Source organism: Apis laboriosa, unplaced genomic scaffold (assembly GCF_014066325.1).
Source record: "Apis laboriosa isolate Shangri-la unplaced genomic scaffold, ASM1406632v1 scaffold30_cov140, whole genome shotgun sequence".
NCBI classification, from domain to species: Eukaryota; Metazoa; Arthropoda; class Insecta; order Hymenoptera; family Apidae; genus Apis; species Apis laboriosa.
This window is the reverse complement of record NW_025222776.1, coordinates 1,851,655-1,874,836: the sequence shown is the minus strand read 5'-3', so window position 1 is coordinate 1,874,836 and position 23,182 is coordinate 1,851,655. Positions and strand designations below refer to the sequence as shown.

Genomic DNA, 23,182 nt, shown 5'->3' with positions numbered 1-23,182 from the left:
AGTTTATGCACAGGATAATAAAAAAAATTTTTTCTATGACATTTTGTTAAATTTACTGATTAAATTGTTAAAATGGTAATAAGTTTTGAATTGAAATCTACAAAAAAGTAATCTATATATATAATTAATGATCAGACAAGCTATATATTATAATATATAATAAGTATATAATAAGTTTAAGATGACGTCGACAAAAATTGTAGTGGCGCCGCTTTTATACCATCAACTGATAACCTAATGTCGCGACTGTATCGCAAAAATATTATTATGAATATATATTATAAATTATGAATATAGTTCGTCATTTCTTATACATATTTTAATATTATACTTTTGCTTATTATTATTTTTTACATTTAATCTTTCTTCTTGATTCATTAATTAAAGTTAAAATGTGTTCTAGTAAGGTTTTGAAAAATTTGAAAAATCATTTTCTTTGTTTAATATTTTAAGAAGAAAAAATAAATTAAACTATTTCTAAATATTTATCTTAAATATATTTAAAATTTATATGAGTTATTTTTTAAAAGAAGAATTAATTATTTTATTTAAAAAAATAATTTTAAATATTATGATATAATATTTGAAAAATGAAAAATGCTAGAATATTTTGTTTTAGAAAGCTATCATAAATTTCTAATTTGCATATGGCAATCTTTGAACAACATAATTTAATTTCAATTATACGTAGATTTTTTCATCGGACAATCTTAGGTTGATGGCGCGTTTATTTCTTCGTATCATTCTGTTTAAATGTATGTATTCGTTATAGTAAAATTACTTATTGGAAAAAGATAAATTAAAAATACTTTTCTTTACCTTCTTGCAACAAGAATTATATATATGTATTATATATATATATAACATGTTTATTGCTATTAGAAAATTGTACAGATATATTCTAATTATTTACTTTTTATTTAATTATTATCTATCTAATTATTTATTTTTTTGTGATTTTTCGATTTTTTTTTATTTTACTATAATAATCATTAGTTCGTAATGTGTCATCAATCATTATTATATTTTTATGATTATTTTTCATTCAATTTTAATCTAGTTTCTTAGAAAGCTTATACTTAATAAGAAAAACTTACACTTTTTAATTGTTATATTCATTTGTACTTCAGGACTAAATACTGACGATTCTTGATAATATATTTTTTATGTTTTTTATTTAATTTAATATATGCGAAAATAATTTCAATCTTTGAAAAATTAATCAGATTATAAAATTATTTTTTAATTTCTATTATTCAATTTTTTTAATTTTTTAATAATATTTTTAATAAGTATTTCTTAATTTAATTATGAGAAATCTGTATTTCTTATGCACAAAGAACTTTTTTTCTTTTTTATTTTCTATTATTAATTAAAATAATTAAACATTTGATTATTAATTTGATAAATAAATCATCTGAAAATAACTTATTTTTCAAATAAAATGTTAGAATTTATTTGCAATTATTTTTATCTCATACAAATTTATTTTTTATCCAAAAAAATTATTCATTCTTTTTTCCTTTAATTATTGCTTCAAATAAAAAGTATCCATCGTAATAGAATTTTTAATTAATTAGAAAACGGTATTTTTTAATTTTTTAATATATATATATATATTATAAAAATCAATATTTTAAACAATTTTTTCTTATATATATAATCATCATTTCATAATTTTTGCAAAAAAGATGTTACTATTACATTGAATTTCCATATATTGAATTTCGAAAAAATACAGGAAGAATTCGCGAAATACGGTCAATATTCGAGGAAAAAAAGAAAAGTCGGATTTCCGTGACCTTGAATTGGTCGGTGAACCCGATGCTCGCTTGTCCGCTTACGTCACGCTCTCGCCAACTCACAAGGAAGTGCTTTCTCGTTTCTCCACAGGCAGAAAGAAAGAGAGAAAGGAAACTAGAAAAAAAAAAGATGCGGGCCGAGATAGCACTCACTGGCGTAGCGCACCACGCAAACAAATCAATGTCCATCCATTTATTCCATAATCCTTCATCGTCTTTTCATTTTTGAAGTACACTGCACTTTGGATATGCACTTATGGATGATAAATACAGTCTATGCGTTATCGCAATTAATAAGAAGAAATAATATCTAAAAAAGGATACAGTTCACTAATTTCGATGATTTTGAAATACATTATAGAAAGAAACATCTTTTGAATTTGAAGTCCATATGAATTGATGAGATATTTCAAATCCATCGCAATTTATGAGAAAATAATTTTTTATTAATTCATTCATTATTCATTATTTTGATTAAGTTACCTGTTATCGATATTATGTTTATATTAATAGATGATAAATAGTGACTGAAAAAATATAATTTGCGCATGTGTTCACGAATACATGTGTATAATCAAAATTTTATGTAAGTTTTATATAGTAGTAATCTTTTTTTTTTTAAATATATTTCTAACTAACGATAATTTAGATGAAAATATATATAATATTATCATTTATTTATTATAATAATGACGGAATTCAAAATTTGCATTTTTTATATTATTGATGTGAAAAAAATCATAAAAAAAATCAACTTTTTATTAATAGAAGTTTGCAATTATACATTTTCAATTTGATATTTTATGAGATTCTTATGAAATTTAATAACGACTCAGAATTTATTTATTTTCTCTAAATTTCTAATTTTGGAATTACGTTATTGCTACAGCAAATGAGCAATATTAAATTTGTGTAAAAAAACACTTTAAATATTATTTTGAAATGAAAAATTTCAATTTAAGTATTTTAAGATTTTCACAAATTAAAAAATATTGTGTAAATATATTATTTTATCTATATTTTATCTATATCTATATTATAAAATATTTGATAAGAATCATAAAGAATTAGATTATGTATGTTTTATTTATATTTTTCTCAAATTATATTTCTAGCCAAAAAGATACGAAATATTTTATATAATTATTATTAATTAATATATTAATATAATATATTAATATATTATTTAATTGAAAAATGTATAATTTTATTATTTGATTTCATTATAAAAATATAAATATAATTTTTTTATATATAATCTGCAAAATCATTTTTTTTTTATATAAGTCTAAATATTATTTTTTTAGCATAACTCATTTTCCAATTTTTAATTTAATTGTAAGATGAAATCTATTTTTTTTTTTTTTTTATATTATCACATATATCATTCACATTATATGTATATCACATATCACATTTTATCATTATTTTTGATAATCAAACATTATAAAATAATTTATTTCTCAAATAAAATTTTAGATTTTATTTGCAAACATTTAATATATATTTAAAATAAGTATTTATTCTTTTTATTTTTCATTTTTATTTCAAATAAAATATATCCAATCTCATAGCAAAACAATAAATTTATTTAATTTTTGTTATTCGATTAGCATTATCGCTATTATCATTAAATCAATTTGATTAAAAATTATCCATCCATTCGATCCTGGGGATTAAAAACAAATATATTTTTTGCACTGAATCGGTCGATAAACCGATACAGTGAGTGAGAAACCAAGCACAAAGGATATGCATACTACGAGTACTTACGCTGATCTTGTATGTTTAAAGTCCCCCAAATGGCGCGGATGTCGATTTAGATAATTTGCTTAACGGTATGTTCTGTAATGGATAATCATGTGTCAGTCTTGGCTGTTACACGAATAAAGCGAATGAAAGTTTTTTCATTATTTGTCATTTGATTGGAATTTTTTTTCTTTTTTCTTTTTACGCATTATTCATTCAATTTCAATTTCTTTTTCTCGTTCATTTCTTTATAGTCGAAATAATTATTATTTTCGTTTTATTGTAAAAAGAAACTTGATATATTATTATCAATCAAATGACGTTGTTTTATTGTATAAATGAATAAAATAAGAAAATAATTGTAATTTTGTTGTTCACGAATAATGAATATATTAAATTTAACTATTCGTTACCTACATAATCTTTTATTGATTATTCATAACAATTTTCGCTCAGTCATGCGAGTCGTGACTTTTTTTCATTCTTACATGTATTTCCGTTCGATATTTATTTGAATATAATAAATAATAATGGATAACTAAACCAGATATAAATACGTATTATTCACAAAATAAATATTAAATATTAAAAAATATATATTTATATAATAATTATATATATAATATAATATATATATAATAATATATATAAATATATATTTATATAATAATTTATATATAATAAATATATATTTTCTATCGAATATAGAAACTATCTCTACGTATCAAAGATATTATCAAAAGTAATCCTATCAAATATAATATAATTCTTCATAAAAACGAATATTTATGTATTGCTTGCTGCAAAGATTTATTTATTAGAATAGTATTCAATGAATTTTTAATTTGATTTACTATTTTTATGTGTTTTTAGGATAATTTAAAGTTGTTTCCTTTAAAATTATAATTTTTTTTTATATTACTGATGCAGCACGTGTACGAATATAAAATATTATTTTTTACTTGAGATATTATTTTAAATGTGTACCAAGTATGTATTTAATTTGAATATTGATAAATCTGCAGATATTGATAACTAACTATTGATTATAAAACATAAGTAAAAACAAAAAGAAAAATATACGTTAATTAAATATATTCAATACATATAATCAATGCAACATTCTCAATTATTTTGCATTTGAAATAATTATTATTATGATTATTAATGGCACATTAGATTTTTTTTATTAAAATTATATTTTTGCGAACTTTTTAAAATAACTTTTTTTGTAATATATTATTTACATAGAAAGAAAACAATACTTTATTAATACATTATTAAATATTTTAAAAATAATAAAAATTAATAAAAATATTTAATATATACATACCTTTGATATTAATATATACATACCTTTTAAATATAATAACTTTTGATTTTTTATTCTTGAGATGATCGATATAAATTATATTTCTCAAATATTAATTATAAATATTGATAAATATCAAATATTTTTATATATAATTTCATATATAAAATTTCATATATATAATATATAATTTATATTATTATATCATATATTTATATATAATAATAATTATATATATAATTATATATATATAATAATCAATATATAATTTTTGTATCAAATTAATGTTGTAATACATTTGTTAAAAAACATTAACTTAATATATATATGTTTTCAAAATAATTTTTCTTAATAATAAAACTTCACAATTAAAGAAAATTTTATTTTTCATAATTGATTAATTTTGTATCAGAAATCATATTACATTTAATAAATTATATACCGTATAAAATAACGGTACAAAAATCAAATGATTCACGATATATGACGTATTAATTATTATTATTATGTCATGTAAAATAAGATTTTGTGAACAAGATCATAAATTAAGCCGACTAACAACAACAAGTAACAATACTAGTATATATGTAATTACTAATAACTTAGGATTTTAAGTTTAAATATTGTAAGATCATATATTGTTTTATTTTAATTTTGCACAATAAAAAAATTATGATTTTTATTTATTTCAAATAGAAATATTGCAAATATTAATTTCAATAAATAAATTGGAAACCAAAAAAAAAAAACATAAAATATTAAATATAAATTTTTATCTATATTTTCTTCCGATCCGTTTCATATTCTGATATGGTGATATATTTACAAAAATTTTTAATTCAATATCAGAAACGTGATTATTTTAATAGTAGAATGATAATAATTGGTTTATTAATTTTTTGTTACATTATATAAAAAAAAATCTATATATAAAAATAAAACGAAAACGAACATAAAGACAATCAAAGAATAAAAATTTATAGACAGCAGTAAGAATAGAAATGTTTGAAGAAAAATAATGTATCGCGGAAAAAGAATGTCGTAGAATTCTTTGTATTTACGTAGATGATTAAATTAACTGAGTGCGGTGAGTTTCACGGAAAGTTTTACGAAAAGAAAACGATTCTTTTGAATGATACTATTATATTTCAAATATATCGCGTCTTTTAAGCTTATATATATATATATATCTTTTAAGCTTATATATATATTAAGCTTTTTCGTGAATCAAATTATTAATATTCACATTATATGATATTATATGATAAGAGATAGAAAAGATAAAAATTTCAAAATGAATTTGGAAAATTTGTCTTGTTCCGAAAAAATTATTATATTTTTTCATCAATTTTCACATTATCAAAGCTTTTTTGAATCTATTATTATTCTTTAAATTACGAAATGGAAATGTTACGATCGTATTTCAAATTTAAAGCTAGATCTTAATAAAATCTTAGATCTTTATTTCTTCCTTTATCGAATTACAATTATTAAATATACAAATTCACATATAGTCAGTCAAAAAAATCTGTGTATATTATCTTATAGAAAAAAATTTATTTAAATCAAAAATTTTTATAAAAATTTAAAAAAAAAATGTGTAGATGTATATGTAGAGTATAATTATATAAAATATAATAATATAATAATTATATAAAATATTAATAAACTCGTAGGACATCTTTAAAACTATATATAAGTATTCTATTCTATGTATAACAAGTTTTCAAATAAAAATTTTAAGACCAGAATTTTTAAATTAGATAAATTTTCTTATAAGATAGTACATAAAGATTTTTTTGACTGACGATGTATACTTACAGACATCAATTATGCAATACTCTTATCGATTATAATAATTAATTTTGTTAATCGTGTTATATGTTTTTTTTTGTCGTTAAAGTCCTCAAAATTAAAATTTATTCGTGTCGAATTTATCGCAATAACGGATGAAAAATATAAAAGAGGAGAAAAATAGCGCGTGAGAAGAGAAGGGGAGGAGAGAGATTGGAGAAGAGAGGGTCAGTGACACGTCGTCGAATAGAGGTTTATCAGACGAACGACCGACCCACGTGGTTAGTGTTCTCCGCCCTCTTTTAATATCCTCGATCGCCGTACGACTAGGAACTACTCATGGACAAAAAAATAATACACAACTTAAACATTATTTCTTGTCTGTTCAGTTATACGTCTCCTCTGTATCATTTTTCACCCTATTTGTCTTTCTCGCATTTTCTCATATTTTTATCTCAATAACATATTTATTACATATATTATATTAAATATATTAAATATTTTTTATTTGAAAAGTTTTACTTTATTTCGTATTATTACTTAATCGCATTATATTATCATATTCTTTTTTATTCTTTTTTTTCTTCTATTTTATTCATATTCTATTTTTCATTCTTACAATATTAAATTTTTGTTATATAAAAATACTATTTAATGATAAGAAATTTAATATAATTCATGTATATTTAAATTAAATTAATCAATATGTAAATACTATAATAATGACATATATATTTTTGATAAAATCAATTTTACCAATATAAAATGAAAATAAAAAAGTAAATAAAATTAAGAAGATGAATGAAATTCATTTTAATATAAAAGCAATATTCTATGTGTTTTCCTTCTATTTTAGTAATATAATAATTTTTTGATATATAAATCAATATGAATTTTTAAATATTCATTAAACATTTTTTATTATTCTTAATGAGAAAAAAATAGTAAAATAAATAAATTAAAATTTCAATTCATTTTATTTATCATCCCATATAGATACAATTTTAAAGAATTAAAATCCTTTTTTTCTAAAAATGTTAAAAATGTTGCAACATCGGAAGATAATTTCGAAATAATTTAGATATTTCGATAATATTGAAGAATATTTTATTACGATTCTTTTTCCTCCATAAATAACAAAAACATCCTTTTACATTTTAAAAAACGAGATTATAAAAAAATATACGCTTGTACTGTAAATCTCGATTTCAAATCACTACTTTGTAAACTCACCTATAAATCCAAAAAAAAAAGAAGAAGAAAAGAAACACATCCCTTCTTTTACCGTTACACGATAAAAATTCCATCTTTTAAATTCGACGTGGTAGATGGAAGATATCGAAACAGAGTTTTTTATCGGCTAAAAATTTCCCCAACTATTTCGAAGTTCCAACTACCTGTTACTCGAGAAAAGGAGAGCGCGGGAGATCAAGGGTGAATGAGAATCTCTGCGGAGGTACAAAGAGAGCATCGAGGCCTCGGATGCACGTGCGTGCAACTAACGCCGACCGGAAGTCGATAAAAAGGCTGCTTCACCCTCGTCACTCGGCAGCAGCTCCTCCTCATGAGAACCAGCCTCTTTCTTCTCTCTTTATCCCTCGTCTCCCTCCTCCAACCGCCTTGTCGCATTTCTCTTTTTCGCTCCCTCCTTCTTTCTCCTTCTTCGTCCCTTCTCTTATGCCTATTCATCCAACACTGTACCGTACTGTTCACCCTCTTCCCGGGAGAAAAGGTTTCTTTCAAGTGGCCCAGTAAACTTGAAAACCATCCTCCGAAGATGCACTTTACTCCATAAAGGTGTTCCTTTCTGACTAGAGGAAGATGTCTCTGCCCGAAAGGGAACATTCCCTCTCACGTGGCTTTATTTTGGTTTATTTTTTCTTTTCATTCTCTTATTCTTCCTTCTTCATCGCTGTCTCTGTTTTTTTAGGTTAGGTTCTGAATGGCATATGAATTTTGGAGAAAGTGAAAATCAATTAAATATCCTATCGAAGAATGTTTGTTGCAAGGCAATTCGATTGATATTATTATTATAGATATATAGTGTGATATTTAAAGAGAGATTAATTATGTGTTATGAATTATGCTTCGGCAAATTCGAGTACTTTTCTCTCTTATCTTCTATGGAATGTAAAAATTATTGATAGAAACAATTACGTTAAAATAACTATTGCAAACGATTTATCATTTGGTTAGAAATTTAATATATATAAATGCAATCAATTATAAATTTTAATTGTAACATTTCTAATTTTGCTTTTTAATAGGTAGAATTGATTGATTAAAATTTTGATTAATTTTAATAAACATTAATAGTCTTATTAACGATTTTGTTGTTAGTTATTTCATGTACAATAATCTAATATTTTCTTTTCTTTTTTCTCATTTTACTGGATGTAACAAGAATTGTATTTATCTCAATAGATATAGGATTACATAAGTTATATTCAAGTTAATCTTAATAATGCATCTCAATTTTTTCGAGATTAGAACATCAAGTAATTTTTACATGGACTTTATAAATTGTTATAATATTTTTATTAGAGATCGAAATATAATTCATTATTATATAATTCAAAAGTGAAATTTTAATTTCATTTAATTAATTTTTTTAAATTAATTTATTATAATATTGTATAATTGCTAAAAAAAAGGATTTATATCACTTTCAAAGTTTTTATTAAAATAAATTTTTATTTATTTCGCTTTTATTTTCCAATGTATTAAAAATATTAAAAGAAATAAAAGAAAATATTAATATAATTTAATATTTTTCCTATTTGAATTTTTTTTTTACAAATAAAGTGTTAAAATAAGAGTGAAAAATAAGAAAAAGTAAGATTGAAAATAAAAAAAAAGTTTATGAGCTAATTACCGTACATTTTAAAAGGTCAATAAATGTCCTTTAATTACTGTGCTCTCTTATTAAATACTGTGCTCCATATAAGAGTTTGTTTAATTACAAAATAAAGTTATATTTTTTTCACAAAACTTTTTTGCAAAAAACAGTAATTAATGTTTGATCACTTATTGTGAGGTAATAAAAATAAACTTAAAATGATAAACTGTTACTGAATTATTTAGAAAAAAATAAAAAATTTATTGTAATATATTTGATAATCATACAATTTTTATTTAATAGAAAGCAAAAATGTCTTATTTCTTAAATTTTATAAGTTAGATTAGATTAATTTTTCTTAAATTTTTTTCTAAATTTTATAAAAACATCACAACCGAATTTAATCAAAATAAATAAATTAATATTTAAAATTTATGTTATTAGAAATTATTTTAAATTTACATATTAGAATTCATTATACGAAAAAATAATATCTAAAAATTCAAAATATAAATGTTTTACAAAACATGACAATTAAATTTTAACAATAATTCTATTTTTATGAAAATTATAACGATATTGAGAATTATAATTGTATCTCCTTTATACAATCTGATCATGCTTCTATCAACATGATTTTAATCATTGTATAAGTTATTTTCATTTTTAAAATAATATAAAATATATTACATATATGTTTTCAATAATATTATTTCAAAATATAAATTGAAATAATTATATAGATAAATATATACATAAAATATAAATAAGAATTATCTTATATAATTATTTTAAATTATTTTAATTATAAAATAAAATAACATAAAATCAAATATGTCTAGATCTAATGTAATATTTGTTTGAGTCTTTGTAATTTTTGAAGTAAAGAAATCTATTTTTTAATAGATCATTTTAAATTTCATAGAATTCATATCTAATAAAATTTCATATTATATATAATAATATAAAGATGATATTTTATAATATAATGAAATAAAAATAAATTTTAATATTATAAATTTTCCTCTTCACTTTCCAATTTATTTAAATAATAATTAATATTTTCTATTTACGAATAAAATATAAGTAATTAAATAAATCGTGATTATTATATCGAATATAACTAAATAAAAGAAATAGTTTAGAAAAAGAATCTGTAGCTATGGACTACATTCAATAATTTAATTAATTCTTCTTTATGTTATATAATAATAACACATATAATAACATACATATTATACATATTATACACATATTATACATTTTATAAATTTTGTTTGATTTAAATGTCATTCGTTTGTTATATTTTATTGTTATCTTGTTATTACTAATATAATAACCATATTTATAGTTCCTTGTTTTCAAATTGAAGTAAGAAATTACGAACGATTACTATTTTTTGATGAATAAAGGAAATTCCATTAATGAAGAATTAATTTACGATTTTGATTATGTCGTAGACGTATTAACGATAACATTCATAAAATATATCAACATCCTCTTGCGTAATAATTTATTCACTGATATTAATAAATCGATAAATTTATAATTTATACATTATATTATATTTTTCGTTTCAAAATTGTTTAATTTTAATTGAAATAGGATAATCACATACAATTCAAAATATTTTTTAAATTTACTTGTAAAATCTCGTCCATTCTATTATCAAAATTTTTAATAAATATTATCTGACAAATTTATTAGCATTTTGATTTTTAAATTTCTTCAATAATATTAATACATTTGTCCAATAAAAAAAATTCAATTCCAATTAAAGGTATTATCGATATTGCTTTAAAAGATCTACATGCATTTTATTTTAATGTTAGTGCAGAAAAACATATGCAAGTGAAATGGTTTGTTTTGACGTTATACATAATTATGTCTCGTCTTGTTCAGACAACGGAAAGTTTGGCAGGTTATCGAGCGGTCGGGAAATTTGTATTTATAAATACGGGATAGAGGAAATACTACTACCGAGATATTACTAGCGGTCAGAGTCGGTCATTATTATAGCAATATCGAGCCATCAAAAGATGGAAACAAGAATTTTATCTACTTATGTATCGCTAAAATAATTTTTTATCTGGAAACGTAACTTCATATGTAGCAATGTATATATATATATATATATATAGGAATAAAATATTCAAAATATATTGATTCACAAAAATATTCGAATATTCTTTTATATTTTCAAAATTTTAATGAATAATTTTTTATTGATTAAATTTTTTTTTTGTAAAGAAAATTTTATAATTGAGGAGCACAATGCGTTATAATATATAGAGTAATTTTTTCAAATCAAAATATCGTTTTAAAGGGATAAAATCAATGTTCAAAGTTTTAATATATATTCGTTTTTTTTAAATATAAATTTTAAATCATAATATCAGATGGAACAAAATTTTAAATTATAAAGTATTCAAAATTTTTTTTTAATCTTTTATTACTTTATAAAAAAAATTTCCATAAAATTTCATTTAAAATTTAACAAAATGATAAAACTTTAAAAATTAATTTCAATTTCTGAAACAGATTTCTTAAAAAAAAATTCATCAATATAATTTATTATATTTTATATATGTATAAACTTTTCTTCAAATCAAAATTTTTGAATTACATAAATTTTTTATAAAATAATGTTAAATTTTATGAGATATGAGAGAGAGAGAGAGAGAGAAAGAAAGAGAGAAGAAATGAAAATAAACATAAATATTAGAAAGTTAAAATAATATAGAATAGTTATAATTTAATATGATATAATATAAACATTTTTTGCATTTTAGATGATTCAAAATACTGTGATTAAAATTTTTATTATTAAACTATAATTAAATATATTATATTAAAGTTTAAAATATGTTTAATAATATATATGATTATTGGAAATCTATGATTATTAAATTAAAAATATTGAATTAAAATGATTAAATTTTGAAATTAATAAAAGATTAAATAAATGATACATAAATATATCAATCTTTGAAAAAATTCAAAATATAATGATATTTTAAAGATTATTTTATTTTATGTTAAAGAATATTTTATATTTGCAAATTTATTCATATCAATTATTTAAAAAGTCGATCATCGAAATAATATATTTTTTTAAGTAAACACAAACGAATATGTATAGTTATGTTATATGTATAGTTATATTATATGTATAGTTATAAGTATATATTTATTAATAAAAAAAATTTGGCATAAATTAAAAATGCAATAATAGATTTGAATATAATATTTGATAATATTGAAATAATTTTAAATAGATTAATTAATTAAAAAATCATATATGTGATTTAAAACTGCATCTGATAAATATAGATACAAATCATATAAGGAAATAGCATGTTACATGTTTATATAAGTAAGAATGTATTATAAAAAAAAATTTCTAATAAATTTATTAAAAAAAAAAATATATATTATCTTTTATTTTATCTTATTTTTTTCATAAATAGAATATTAGAGATTCTAAAATTTTGAATATTAATATATTTAAAATGTAAATATTATAATACCTATATAAACATATGTAAATGATTATAAATTTAAAATAATTTTTATAAAATGAATAATTTTAGAAATAAATTTTTCAATAAAAGTTCAAGCTTAAAAGTTCAGTTTTATAAACATTATAAATAATTACATTTTGAAATTAATTTTGAAAGAACTAAGAATTCAACTAAATATTTAATGGATCTTGATAATTTAATATTTAATTCAATCGACTTACTAATCAATAGGTTTTTAAGAATCGATTAATCAAGATCTTGCTATAAGCTAAAAGGATCAACACGTGGGAAGAGATTAAGAAGTTTCGAGCGAAGGATAAAGAAGATCAAAGAACAAATAAAAAAAAAAAGGCTATGTAAAAAAGAAAGTTAGAGTAAAATAAATAGAGAGAAAAGTTTTGCTACGAATATGATTCTAACAAAAACTTTTCAATCAAATATGAAAATTTTTAAAAATACTCTAATTCTTGAAATACTATATGTTTGATAATAAATATTAAAAGAAAAAGATAATTTAAATTTTTGTTGATTATTAAAAACAAAAAAAAATGATAAAACAAATAGTAATTGGATATAAAATTAATAACCTTAACAAGAGTAGATATACAGGAACATCAGAAAGGTCACTATTGCATTTAAAAAATAATGTTTATTGTTATGTGAATTTATAATAACAAATATTTTCTTTCATGACTTTTGACTTCTCATATTTTTTTCCAATTTAATCATTTATTTTTTCATTATGTTTTCTTTTTTAATAAACAAAAATTTTTTTATATTTATTTCATGTTTAACTGATTTAACATTCCCATTGTGTTTTATATTTATATTATAAAATATTACATTTTTGGAATTACAATAGTTTTAAATTCAGTTTAAAATCTTTTATCAAGAATAGTGTATAAAATAGTTTGTAGAATATATATATATAGTGTATAAAATAGTTTGTATATATATATATATATATGTTTTATATTTATATTACAAAATATTACATTTTTGGAATTACAATAGTTTTAAATTCAGTTTAAAATCTTTTATCAAGAATAGTGTATAAAATAGTTTGTAGAATATATATATATAGTATATAAAATAGTTTGTATATATATAATATATATATTTAATTTAATTAAAATATTATTTAATTTTTTTGTAAAGCACAGAAGAATGTGCACACACGCACTCATATCCTCTTAATCTAAGTTGTATAATAACGATCTTAAATTCTTTTTATTTTGCTAATATTAATCTTTGAATTACAAAACAAAGATACTTTTTTATATGATACAAATAATATCATTTTCTATTAACAAAACTAAGAATTATATAAATTAATCAAATAATTTTTGCAATCAGATTTACTCTCTGATTTTCTATTAAGCATACTATATGTATTCAGTATCTACAAAATGAGTCACATAACATGACCACTTAAAATAACTTGCAAATTACTTCTGCTATATAAAAGTGTTTCAGGTTGCATAACAACACTTAATGTTATTTTTTTAGAAATGGGCAAAATATAAATAAAAAAATATTAATTTCTTTTAAATAGATCTATATCGTCGTTTTAATACATTCAATTTTCAATATAATTTATTACATTTTCAATAAAGAACTATTAATTATTACTTATTATTTATTATACATAAAAAAATAATTTTAAAAAAGAAAAAAAAACATAGTATAATGCATCTATACATCATTGATATATCATATCTTTTGCTTCCTGAAGATAAATGATCTGATTAATGTCGAAATTTTTTGCGTTAATTTTTCATGTCAAAGATTTTCAATCAAAAGAAAATTTTGGTCATTTTTTCTGAAACTAAGATTACAGAATAAATAATAATGAAGGATCGAGAAGAAAGGAAAGAGCCGATAGAACAAGAACCGACGAAGGTATTTTAAACGCGACTTCCTCCTCGAGTTTTCCTCGAAAGAAGGGAACCGGATGCCATCTATCGCGACCGTCTGCTTCCTTTTGCTCCCTCTTGGAATTAACCGGACGAACGAGAGAAGGAAGGGACACTTCTCCAGAGCATTGGTTCTCGAGAAACAGAGAAAGGGAAAAGGAAGCAAGAGATACAAGAGAAGAGAAGATTGGTAGAGGGAAGAAGATCGAATTGACCGCTCGTCGAATTCTTCGAAAGAAGAACGAAAGAACGAGACGAAGATAACGAAAAAGAAAAGTCCAAGGTCCGCGCTTCCGGTCCGGATACAGACCGGTTCTCTTCCTTGCGGTGTAAGAAGAAGAGAATCAGGCGGATACGTATTCTGGAATATTTCTTATTATGTGATTAATTTTTTTCTTCAAAAATATATATTTCATGTATTCCATGTATTTTTTTTTCGCATCGAATACTTATGTTAATGCAAAATTTTTTTTATATTTTATTGCACTGTGGATTTATAATATGATATGTATGAAAGATATTCTTATTATAAATATAATTTTAATTTGAAAAAGATAATTTATAAATTATTTGAAATTTGTACAAGGAAATGCTTCATAAAAAATTTGCATTGGTATTATTCAAATATTTATCTTGAAAATCCAACAAAAGATTTGAAAAACGTAGAATATTCTTTTATTATATTCATTCAAGTGAAAGAGAAAGTAGAAATACGAGATATTTTTTATTTTTTTTGTTTTTTTTAACGAATATTTTACGAAAATTTTATATAAAATATGTTGTATAAATATAAATATTATAAACTTCTAAATCTTTTATATTTTTAAATTAAAATGAAATTAGAAATTCGAATGATAATACGAGATATTATAATTTTTGGGAAAAATTAAGTTATAAAACTGCGTGTTGACGAAATTTGTATAGCATAAAAGTTTTAAATATAAAATCATAAATCATTTTGTTTTTTTTGTAACTAATAATATAACATATCTAATATAAATTTTATTATACATTCTGAAATCATATAGTCTCATAATAAATATCATAAAAATCATATAGTCTCATAATAAATATGAAAAGTATTCAAATTATAGTTCCGAATTTTAGTTTTTTAGGCCTTTTTTTTAGTTAATTCTTTATTCTATCTAATCAAATGAATGAAATTCATTTTATTATTAATAAATATTCATTATCATAAATAAACTGCAATTATCATTTTATTTCTTGTCATTATATCACAATCAAAAATGGAATATAAAATTGTTATTAATATTCTATGATGATTTATATTATTGATAATTATCTATAATTATTATTCAATGAAATTTTTGTTTGAAAACTATAAAATAAATTAGAATAATTTTATTAAAATATGCACACAAAAAAATTTCCTGTGGTAATAAAAACAAAAAAAAATTAATGAATGATAATGACTTTTATGAAAGATCATTGTAATTTTACTTTACTTATAATTATTGTTGAAGATTTCAATGCTATATACAAATCAAAGTCTTCTTATATTTCTACTCTATCTTATATTCCTATCTTCCCCTCTATTGCTTCTTGGAAAATTCTTATTCATTTCCTTCATTGAGTCATTGGAAACAATAATGATTATTTTTTGTATAATTCTTATCCAACGATATCTCTATGCGTGTATAATAAAAGTAAATGCAAATTAAAATCATGCGTATGAAATCATAAAAAATAGGTACTGATAATTCAAGGAAATTACATTTTATTCTTTGCAATAAATTAACTTATTACATAATTCTAATATTTTAGAATATAAAACTTAAAATCTATTATATCTTTTTAAGAATGTAAATAAATATAAATTAAAATACAAAATTATTGCATTAATATTTCATTATTTTATTTTTCTTTTCCACTAAAGAATTTCATCTTTTCATTATTATTCTATACTATTAAAATAATATAGTGAAATTATATTTGTTTACATATTCATATATATAAAATAATACATTATTATTTATTATGTTATTTATTATGTATTTTGTTTTATCTTATATACATTTTTATACCTTCCATGTGTACTTTCTACGTATTTAATTGTGATATAATTTAAAATAAAGAAAAAATATTAAATATAACTTAATTTTTACTCTTCAAAGGATTTCAAAGGAAAGTATTTCAAAGTATTTCAAAGGATTTAATTCAAAAAAAAGTTCCACAAATATTTAAATTTAGTCAATTAGATATACTAATTTTAAGAATATTCTAACCATAGAATTATAATATATCTATTTCGTAATTTCGTGATTTAAATCTATTGAGAAATTAAAAAAAAAATTTTTTAATTTAAATATGTATATGTAACTTAAATATATATATATTTAAATTCAAGATTTTATCATCATAAAGATTAAAATCAAATAAAAATTTAAAATATAAATGCTTACGAAGATAGTCGAACATTATTTCACAAGAAAATTAATCAAAAATCTTGATAATAAAAAAGTTTTTGTGTATATAATAGTTGTTAATATATTTGTGATATCTTTGAAAAGTTTCTAAAAGATTAAAAATTAAATTTAAAAATCAAAAACATAAAAATTTTGTATAGAATAGAAAAATATTAGTTAAGACTTATTTATTAAGTTAGAAACAAGTTGAAGTTTGTGTTAAATCAAATGAAGAAATTTACAGAAATAGAATAAGAAAGAGGTAAAACAGTGACGAAAACAGAGCTATCTAAATCTATCCCCTGCTTCATCTAATACAAACTTCAGTTGCTTATAAATAATTTTAATAAATAAATCTCAATCAATATTTCTGTATATCAATTTTTACGTTTGTTTTCGCTTCAATAATCGATCTTCTAAAGATATATTAACATTCTGTATATGGAGCAATTGTTTTTTTTTTTCATTTATAACAAAGTACTCGAATACTTTCATGAGATATTAAAATATAAATATAAATTTCCAGAATTTATAATATTATTAATTAATATAATGATAAAAAAAGATAGAAAAATAATCTTTGAATAATTTATCTTGAATCAGGTAAGAATAACGAAAGGAGTTGCTAGAAATTTGCCGATGGTTAGATGTCGACACCTCGTCCGTGATCTTAACGATCGATCGAGCCTTCCCTCGAGGCTCTGGAGAATTTTCCATCCCCCTTACCACCCTACCACTAGCGTAGTGCTTCCTTTCTCACTTCCGGGTTCCCAGCTCTTCCGGCCGGAATTACGTTTCGAAAGCCTTTCTTCTCTCACCCTCCCACCACCCTCACCGCCCACTTCCTCTTCCTCCTACGCCGTTTCTCCCCTTTAACCTCTTATCAGCTCTCTTCACTGCGATAGAAAATGGACGTAAAAACCTTTCAACCGAACATTCTCTAGTTAGAGAATAATACTTTTTCTCTTGGTACGCTGATAAAAATAATATATCAGCATATTAATTTTTCGAAAATTAAATTTTTTTTTTCATTGGTTCGATGAATTTCAATTTGTTAGGCTAAAAATGTGTGACAATAACTATGAATAGACTCGAATTAATCAATAAAATGGAACAAAATATAAAAGAAAAATTTTTATTTACTACTATATATTGCTTGTAAGAATGAATAAAAATTGCATTGCATAGAAATATTCAAATTAAAATCTATATTTGATAGAATAAATTATACATTTTTAAAGATAATTATTAAAAATTATTAATTTTATACATTTTTTAAAATAAAATTAAATAATTTGCAAAAAAATTTTTTTCAGAATATTCTTTTACATATATATAAGAAATATTGTTTGTAAATATTTTCAATTTACATTTAACTGTATTGCAAATATTATTTTATATATTTATTTTAAAATATCAATAAATTTATGATACAAGAAAAGCTATTATAAATAATATCATAAAAACAAGAATAAGAAAGTTAAAAATTAAGTTTAAAAGCATAATTAAAAAAAAAATTCTCTTTGAAAATTAATTTTTCAATTTTAATTCTAAATAGTCAATTATTGAGAATTAATATCTAATGATAACGATGAAAAATCTAGTAAAATTTAATTTATAATTAAAAATTAATTTATAATTAATATTCATTAGATAGATAGCAATATTTTATAAATATAATAGCATACAATTTAATGGAAAATATGAAACAATTAAACATATGAATATAAATATTTAAATTAGATTATAAAATTTGATACATTTCTTTTTTTGTTTATTTTCTTTCTTAATCTATTGCATAATTATGTTGCTGTACGAGTATATTTAAGAGATTATTACACCATAGTGTAATACAATATAATACATAAGAAATCATTGTTCTATATATTTTTATATAACTATTTTTATATAAAAAATTATATAAAAAATACTTATTTTTAATAATTAATAAAAACAAATTTTATTTAAGGCATATATTTTTTGTAGAATAAGCGATAAATTAAGTAATAGCGAAAGCTAACATCGTAAAAATATTCAGAGAGTAAGAAAGTTACATACATTTTATATCTATCTTTATAAATTTCAATGTGTACTACCGATTAAATTAACCGAATACAATGATTTTTATAGCAAAATTATTATGAATATTTTTACAAATTTCCCCATTATTTAAATTATATATTATTTAAATTATAGCTTATTGAGCAAAACTTCTTATTTTGATATATAATAAATAATAAATTTTATATCAATAATTCAATAATATTATAACAAATAAATATAACAATATTATAACAATAAATATAATATAACAATAATTTTTTATATATTCTAGTGTTCAAATATTAACATAAGTCGTTATAATTCGATCGCAAAGATCATGTGAATACTTATAAAGTAAATATGTCAAAAAACCGCTGGCCGGATCTTAGTCAACAGACCTACTATAGATAAAGAAGACGCTTGTCTGGCGCAGATTTAAAAGAAATACGGGTTTGGCGAATGAGAAAGATGACACGAATAAATTCCTCTCCTTTTTTTTCAATCGGGGAAAAGAGGAAAATAAAGAGAGAAGCGGTAACGCGGCTGCGCTAAGGAGGAAGGAATTATGCATGATTTTGTTCGAGCTCACGTGTTATGTAAATGATAACGTGCAACTTCCTGAATAACGATCAAGGAGCGTAAGCAACAGCCGCTCCGCTTAGCCGTCACATCGTGTTGTATACTTGCGTCAGTAGTGTGCGTGCGCGCGATCCTATTGCGCGTGCGCGGGCATGAGTAGAAGGAAAAGAAAACAGGAGAAGGAGAGGTGTATAAATCCTTCATACAGTTAGAAATTGAAGTACAGGAAACAAAAGGTTATGTCAATTTTTTTTTCTTTCATTATTTTCAATTCTATTTTAGCCATCGATGATTTTGTATGATTTTATTACAAATTCTTAATTATATTACTTATTACTTAATCGCATAATATTTATAATAAATTTAATAATATATTTATTAACATATATGTTATAAAATATATTTAATTATTCTGAAAAATTTAGTAAAATTGGAAAATTTACATTTTCTATTAGCAAATATTAATATAAGAAATAATAATTTTGTTTTAAATATAGAAAAATAAATTAATTTTAAATAATATAAAATTATCCAATTTTAATTTCAACTTTTTTTTAAGTTGAAAAGAATAAAAAAATTATTATAACTTTTATTATTTATAATTCTATATAATGATTATTTTTTTTTCTAATCTTTTTTTTGTTTTCAATTTATGATAGTAATTTAGATTAAATTAATAAAATTACAAATAATTGCAATGAGAAAAGAACAAATTGCATATGTCAAAAATATTTTTCATTATAAATATAACGAAATTTACCATACTTTACTTTTACCAATAAAAGAAAGATAAAGAAAGTTTATTTACAAAACCTAAAATTTCGATCGATATATCTTGCACTGATAAGCTTCTTATCATAGTAATAAATCATAAATTCGATGACATTCTTCGATGAGTTAAATGACGCTTGAAAATTATTAATTAAGCTGATTTCGGATTTAAATGAAACTCATTGATAAGCAGAAAGAGAAAAAATTAAACAATTGTCTCGGATGTTTTGCGATAAATTGTCTTCTATGTATTTTAATACTACTTCCGGAAAGTGAAAATTAACATATTAAGCTATTATAAGGTCAATACGAATAATTTTGCAATCATCATAAGCAATAAATTATTAATTTAAATAAGAAAACATGCTAATAAGAATAATCCATAATTTCATAATTTATTATATTTTATATCATAAAGGAAATTTAAATATAATAAATCATAAGATATTATAGATTAATACATGTCATTGTAAAAAGAATATTGAAAATATATATTATAAAATTTCTTGAATTTGTTATAAAAAATAAAGAATACTAAAATAATTAAAAATAAAAATACAATTTTTTTCATAATGCAATTAAGAATAATTATAAATTATAACATTAACAAATGTTATTTAGCAATGTTAAATTGGCAATGTTAAATAACCAATTATTAGTATAAAAAGAAATTAGTATGATAAGGCAAAACAATTATTCAATTTTTTAATATATATAATGTTATAAAATATGTTATATATACATATAACATTAATGTTGATTATAAACATACATTTTTAAAAAACATATAATTTCAAGAAAAATTGTACAAAATTTATCTTAAACTTAAGAAAATTACAATTTTCAAGTAAATTTTAAATCATTCTTTAGAATCTATATAATAAATTCTACAGAATCATTTTGCAAACATTATATTAATTTTTTTTATCATTTTTAATTTTAATATCATTAAAATAGAAAATACAAAAATAAATGGATTAAATTTGTGTTGATTAAAGAAAAAATAATTATATGTATCAAAAAATATCACGAAATAATAAAATAAATTTTTCGCATAATTATCTAAAAAATGATGTTTAGCTTAGTAAAAATTAAGATCAAAAAAAAATATATATATAAAATAGAATAACATTATTACCTCAGTTGTAGCTTAGCTGATAAATCGTCTGATGCGGCGTAATATCAATGCTGGAGATCGGTTAGTGAATCGAAATGAATCTCCTCGGCGGTCATCGGACAGAAATCCGCATCCTAATACGTCGCAACTCCAGCCTGGCATCCACAGGTATCCTCGAGACACCGACCACGCGCACGTGTATCTTTTCTTCCGCTACTCTTCTCTATCTCTCTCTGTCCCTCTCTGTGTCCCTCTTATCGCCGTCTTCTTTTTACGTACAAGAAGTTTGTACTATCTTGTACGTATTTATTTATATATCCATATCCAATATCTTCGATGAATTTTCCATTTATCTTTGCACATAAGTAGGATCCGCAATTAACAATATTAAAAGCTCGAATATCTCTATTAACAGCTTTTCGTGTCCATACGAGAAAAGTCCAGAGGTATCGAAATATCCATGTGTGTACGCGTATATCACAGAGCAGCTATCTACGCGGCTAAGTGTATCACAGTCGGCACACTCGAATCACTCTCCCTCCCTCTCACACTCTTGTTCGTCTCTTACTCATCGAGTCTTTTTAAGGTTATCGGAGGTTTACAAGGAAGCAGTTAGACAAATTCAAGAAGGATGCGAAATACAAAACGAGTCTCTTTTCACCTTGGACACGATTTGATTCGTCTCGCGAGTGTCTGAAAGTGATGTACACACGATAAAATTAATCAATTCAATCTCGTAGCTAGCGAGCGACTGAGCCGCGAGTCGCGATCTCCACTGGAAGCTTGCCGCCATTCCCCCCACTTCTCTCTCACACGCTAAGAGATACTTGCGTCAACGCGCATGCGCGCGGCTTGCCGTGCCGTATAATGCGTTCGACGAACGGAGACAAATGGACCACCGGAACGCGCGACCCTTTCAGTTGAACAAGGATAGATGGATAGCCGGTTATACGGCGCGAACGGAAATAATCGAAGCGTTGTAATCGAGTGGGAAATACCATGGGACATTGGAGGGGGCATTACCGACTTCCTCGTAGCTTCCTCGTAATCGCGATCCTGACTGTTGACGCGGACCTGCCTTTTTGCGAGCTCAAATGTCTGCCCGAGGTCGAATCATTTTTTTAGATCAATGGCGATTTATTCTTTTTTTTAATTTTCATCTTTTATTCAAAGTAAATTAAATTTATATCGATTTAAATTCTATATTCTATTCAGATATTTTTATAAATATTTTCTTATATATATATATAATGTGTGTGTGTGTGTGTATTAAAAAATAATATAATCTAAATTTAATTTTTTTTTCATAT

The 23,182-nt window shown here is 21.8% G+C and overlaps 1 protein-coding gene across 3 annotated transcripts in view; it reads right to left on the bottom strand.

The window, feature by feature from the left end:
• The window catches only part of LOC122714500 (ets DNA-binding protein pokkuri), a 45,191-nt gene extending 22,530 nt beyond the window's left edge, over positions 1-22,661 (bottom strand). For 2 of the 3 annotated variants that reach the window (XR_006346645.1, XM_043935869.1), the window contains exon 1: positions 21,894-22,643. The gene's annotated coding sequence lies outside the window, so the exon portion shown is untranslated. Of the gene's footprint in view, positions 1-21,893 lie in introns of all 3 variants that reach the window. The other variant, XM_043935870.1, reaches the window with a different exon arrangement.
• Positions 22,662-23,182: the final 521 nt, after the last annotated feature.